At 41.3% G+C, this 6,006-nt stretch overlaps 1 long non-coding RNA gene across 1 annotated transcript; it reads left to right on the forward strand.

Annotated features, from left to right (window-relative positions):
- Positions 1-2,726: 2,726 nt before the first annotated feature.
- Positions 2,727-3,762, forward strand: LOC124880629. Its single transcript, XR_007041385.1, has 3 exons — positions 2,727-2,902; positions 3,228-3,498; positions 3,578-3,762. It is a non-coding gene; the product is annotated as an uncharacterized LOC124880629 (long non-coding RNA).
- Positions 3,763-6,006: the final 2,244 nt, after the last annotated feature.

The raw sequence follows: 6,006 nt of genomic DNA on the forward strand, positions 1-6,006 counted from the left end.
ACATTAATGATTCAGACCAAATCATCCTGGTTTCTGTTTTTAACCAATAATCAGGTGTTAGAAGTTATTTTTTTCAGATTGAAGTAAAACTCAGTTTTGTTGCTGATGAGGAGATGATTTGTCCTCATCTGCTGGATATTTTTCACTGTTTCAACAATCCTGAAGAGGAGTCATGAGAAGACAACCAGATGATGTCAACTACCACAAATAAAGCAGGTGGAATACAAAGGATCCTGTAAAAAACCAGCATAATACCAGTTATTAACTGGTAACCACTAACTTACTGCATTTTGAAGCTACAGCCCTCAAACCTCTAAGGAACTCACTAACATTGGTTTACTACAACTTTTTATATCATTAGTGAGATTATTTCAAACACAAACTGGCCCAGTGCTACTTTCTACTGGGGCAGGTCAAAAAGTGCACACTTCCTGTCTTAAAAAGCCCAATAGTGCAACCAGTTTGCATAAATTTATATCTTAGTTTGTATTGTAGAATATTGTAATTCTTTACTATCAGGATGTCCACAAAATGCAGTTAAAAGCCTTCAGCTGATTCAAAATGCTGCAGCAAGAGTTCTGATGAAAATTAAAAAGAGAGATCACATTTCTCCTATTTTAGCTTCCCTTCATTGGCTCCCTGTTAAATCCAGAATAGAATTTAAACTTCTCCTCCTCACATATAAAGCCCTTAATGATCTAGCTCCATCATACATCAGAGATCTGATTGTTCCATATGTTCCTAACAGAGCACTTTGTTCTCAGACTGCAGGTTTACTGGTGGTTCCTAGAGTCTCTAGAAGTAGAATGGGAGGCAGATCCTTTAGTTATCAGGCTCCTCTCCTGTGGAACCAGCTCCCAGTTTTAGTCCGTGAGGCAGACACCCTGTCTACTTTTAAGGCTAGGCTTAAAACTTTCCTTTTTGATAAAGCTTATAGTTAGACTGGCTTAGTTTATCCTGAGATATCTCTGTAGTCATGCTGCTATAGGCTTAGGTTGCTGGAGGACATAATGACCACTTTCACCCTCTTCGCTACATTCTCATACTACTCTCCAATTCTGCATTATTTGCTGTTATATCAGCTTTTAACCTTTTTCTATCTTTTCTCTTCCTAGAAGCTACACCTGGCCTGACTCTGTGTTCAGAAGAGATAAAAACATGATCCTAAATGTCCTCTGATGTAGTTTTCTGGATTGGTTCCAGCCACATGACTGTAATGTGAGCAGCAGAACTCATGGTGGTTTTAAATTGTCTGGATTAAATATGTTTAAATATGTAGCCTAAGGTCACCAACAGGGGGCAGTGTAGCAGGAGGGAAACAGCCCAGCTGTAACCGCAGCATCATCCAAGGTAGAAGCTTTCTGCTAAAAAGGAGATCAATGATGAGATCTACAGCCAGGATGCTGCAGGGAGGTTCAGGATGGAGCAGAGGTGGAGAAGTTAGGAGATGTAAAAGAGTGAAGCTCCTGTGGACGAGTTCCCATATTAAAAATAGGAAATGCTGAGTTTCTGCAGACTTTTTCACCTTCAGGAGGACAAACTGGGCCAGACTTTAGAATGGGTTCACTAGGGCAGTAGCCCAGGGCAGCGATCGTTGGGGCAGAGCAGATATTTATTTAGTTATTAATGATTTCATATTCTTGTAAACATTGTACTTTATATAAAGGTCATAGGTCCATTTGAGGTGACATGTTTTTATTTGTTTGATTAACATAAAGATAATACTGAAATAATTAAAAATCATGACATCATTATGACATCATCATGACAGTCATCCCCTCAAGAAGTCAGACATAACAGCAACATTTAAGCATAAACCTCCTTGGTTTTGCTGTATTTCAGTGATTATGTTGCATCGAGACCAGCTGGCCTGGGACAGTTACAGCAACCTTTGGGACATTGATTTCCACAGTTAAACACATTTCTAGACACGGTCCCTGGTCAGTTTGTCTTTTCCTGTTTAAGGAGACATCTGTTTGGGAGCAACATGGAGCCGTGTGCCAGGGGGCGTTTCAAACCGACCCTGCTTCACTTCCTACCTGCTGATGTCTGAATCTACTGACAACCAATCTGCTGGAATCTGGATGAGTCAAATAAATTTGTGTGGATAGAGAACTAAAACTAGCTCAGGTCCAGGGGTCCACAACCTCCTGACCCTGGGGACAAGGACACTCCAAGTATCTCGACTGAGCTGAAATTAAACCAGCTTCATGCTGTCCTCCACTGAAACCAATCCTCAATGACTCTGATGGACTTCCTCAGTCCACATCTATCTTCAACATCAGGACTTGGATCCATTTTGTTCTCTGACTGATCAGACCAACATCTGCAACAACTGGACTGAAGATTGTAGCTCTGTAGCGCCATCTAGTGGCCAGTATGTTTACATACATTTCCAGACGGTTGTTCTGCCTTTGACCATTTGGAGATAAACTCAGAGGCTCAGTTAGACATAGTTTAGATGCAGTTTTCTTTTAGAAAGCTCTGCAGAGTGTTTCCATGTCTTCTCTGATCACTTGAATCTTAAACCTGTTTTAAAAGGTTGCAGTAGTTAAACAGACAGAAACCTCCCAGCCTCAGAGGAAGAGGACGGGTTTATTTGGTGCTTCTCACAGGAAGTATGACCCAATCAGTCAGATCTCTGAGAGGCACCATGAAGGAAACATCTGTCCGATTCTGCTCAGTAAGTAGACATTTTCTCTGTGGGTTTGAGGTTCTACACATGGATTTATGGTGCTGAAAACAAGAACCACAGGAGCATTACTGACAGTGGTGGAACCAGCTCTATCTGAGCTCTGAAACTGTCTTTATGAGATGAATTATTCTCTATTCATCTCAGTCTGAAGGATTATTTTTCTCTCTTTAGTTCTGGCTGCAGTTCTGAGCTCCAGTATGAACCAAGGTTGGTAACTTCCTGTTTTACATCTCCCAGATTATCTCTGCCAGGATCATTATGTTTACATGTGACAATAAGACTCTAATTGAAAGGAAAAATGTTTGGTTTTTTAGTCTGTTGTTCTGCCTCTAAAATAATCCCAACTTTAAGTAGAACAGCTTTAAAATATGAACGGATAACATCCTGATGATGTTAGAAACATTTGGTTCATGGTCTCAGAAAGTCAGACTCCCTCCATCCAGGGCTGCTGTAGTTTCAACATTCAGAAACCAGATGTTCAAGGACTTGGAGGTTTGACAAGATTAAAACTAAGCAGCTGTTTTCATTCCAGTCCTCCCAGCTGGTCTGACTGTGAGTCCCAGCAGATCTCAGTTCTTTAAAGAAGACTCTGGTCTCTGAGCTGTGAGGAGGACAACATCTCTGCTGGATGGACTGTGAGGAGAAACACAACCAGAAGAACCAGAACTCAGTGTGGAGATGGATGGGGAGAACCAGCTGGTTCTACCTGTACCATCAGCAGCTTGTACCCATTAGACACTGGAGTGTATGGTGTGAGTCCAGAGAGGGAGCAGCCAGCAGCAGCATCCAGCTCACTGTCTCTGGTAAGATCAGACTGTGGAGTTAGTGTGATGAAGCTGTGTGGAAATGGATGAAATGCTGTAGTTTTGTCTCTGTGTTGAGGTGGATCAGTGATCCTGCAGAGTCCTGTCCTCCCTGTGATGGAGGGAGATGACGTCACTCTGAGCTGTCAAACAAAGACTTCCTCCAACCTCCCAGCTGCTTTCATTAAAGATGGCGTCTTCATCAGGACTGAGCCTGCAGGTCACATGACCCTCCACCATGTGACCAGCTCTGATGAAGGTCTCTACAAGGTGTTTCATCCAGTGGTGAGGGAGAGTCTCCATCCAGCTGGATCTCTGTCTCAGGTCAGCAGCTTCTGTCTGACTGCTTCAACCTTCATTATGAGACAAGATCTAAATAATTATCTTTGGTTCATTTCAGAGAAAACACCATGGACTCCTCCACTCCATCACCTCTCCTCCACCTGCATCCCCTCCCTCCACCTACACTCTCTCCAGTCATTTCCTTCCCGTCTGTTGCCTCTTGCATCTTTATGTGTTGTGTTTTACTGGGTTACTGGTTCTCCTGTTAAGAGACATCAACGAAAGTCAATGGGTGAGACCAGTGCCGTCACTAGGCCTATGTTAGGAGGCTGAAGCCCCCATAAATAATTAGGTGTTTTTTTATTTACCTGTCATCATTAAAGGACATTGTGCACAGGAGGACCTTCATAAATACACTGAAGGTCCTCCTGGTTTGTAGCATTAACTCGTGCATTTTTTACCATCTACTGTCTTGGGTGGACTCCCTTCTGGACCATCAGCGTGATGATTACACACCGTGAAACAGGAGCTGAGCTCATTCCGTCTGATTATCATCAGTGGTTTCAATAATAATACACCAATAATAATCACTTCACCATTGCTATTGACCTGTAGGAGTCAGGACAGAGGAGCACAGAGAGGGAAAAGGGAGAGACCTCTCTGGAAAGGTCAGTCTACAGCAAGGGTCACCCTGCAAGCGTCTAATGAGTTTGCTGCACGCTCTAAAAATAACGACGATATTCATTGAAGAGCCATTTAAAACTGTTTATAATTGGGTTATGGGAGATTTTTTAATTGATGTAAAATATTATTTGTCCTTGATTTGGATTTAAAACAACAGTATTAAAATAAATTTAAAAATCCCTCATCTGAAAGTGTGGAGAATTGTTCCCTGAATAAATGTTACTGAAATAATACCTGTATGTGTGTACATGTGATGGTTTATTTGAATGTTTTGTTTCTTGTACTTTCTTTTTGAATACAACCTGTGTGGTGATTTGTAATAACCTTAAAGAGTCACAAGTCAGAAACGCGTGGTCTGCTATAAAGTTTGTTCCAAGAAGTTTTTCATCTAATCATGATATGAAATATTTCAGTCAAGGTTGCAATCAGACTAACAACCGCATCACCTATAAACATTAGCTTTATTTAGGAGAGTAATACTACAAGTAAAGATAGTCAAGAGAAGATATATATGAGCCAAATTAACTTGACCCAATATTTTCAAGAGGTACATTAATATTACTTCAATTCAATATGAAGTGATATTTTCTGGGCTTGAAATTACAACCCATGTTAGTCACATATGAGCCCAAAATGTCGTCGTGCAACCAAAAGTTTGGGAGCAAACAATTATTGTGTTGTGAGTAAAAGTCCTGGCATCACAATCTATCTTGATCAGTTATTAATTCACTTTATTTGTTCAATGTATTTTAAAAGGTCAGGAAGAAGGAGATGCAAAGGCAACAGATCAAACAGGCAAAGGTCAAGTCAGACAGAGCAAGGAGATACAGAGAAGGATCAAGAAGCAGAGGAAGATCAAGTTATTAGGAGAGAGAAGGAGAGCAATAGACCAGAGAGGGAAAATGATGAAGGAGCAGCAGCTCAGGAATAACCTGATAATTATTATTATAGATGAGTTTTCCAGGATCATAATCCTCAGTAACCTACAGTTTTGACATAAAGTTTATTGCATTGGGTTGATTGTGGACATCTGTAACAGGAGTGATTAGATTGCAGCACCAACACTTAGATTCAGGGTTGGACACCTGCTTTTAACTCTCTATCAGATAGACTCCAGAATGGTGACACATAGTCTACTGATAAACACTGAGGGTACATCCCATGCAGGGACTACCAGACATGAAAACCATGTGCCTTCTGTTTGTCACTTCAATCACCAGCGGGTTAAAGGATGAGAGCCTCAGCGCTTGATCTCTGAAATCATTCCTCTGCCTTATTTAGAATAAAGTGTTGAGATTAAAGAGCGTTTGAGAGTTATTCCCTTTAAGAGACATTGTAGGCAGAGGTGACGCTTCTGGGGAAAAGAATTTGCGGAGATCTGAGGCATCTGACCGCTAACTGGGTGCGGTAGCTCGGACAACTATAGGGTTTGATTTAGGCCACAAAGACACAGGGAACAGACAGTTGAAGCTGAAGAGCTACTCACTCCATAAGTTTTGGTACACAGAAGCGAGCATTTCACCCACAGCTGCTTTTAAAAGC

This window comes from Girardinichthys multiradiatus, chromosome 14, assembly GCF_021462225.1.
Source record: "Girardinichthys multiradiatus isolate DD_20200921_A chromosome 14, DD_fGirMul_XY1, whole genome shotgun sequence".
In the NCBI taxonomy this organism is placed as follows: Eukaryota; Metazoa; Chordata; class Actinopteri; order Cyprinodontiformes; family Goodeidae; genus Girardinichthys; species Girardinichthys multiradiatus.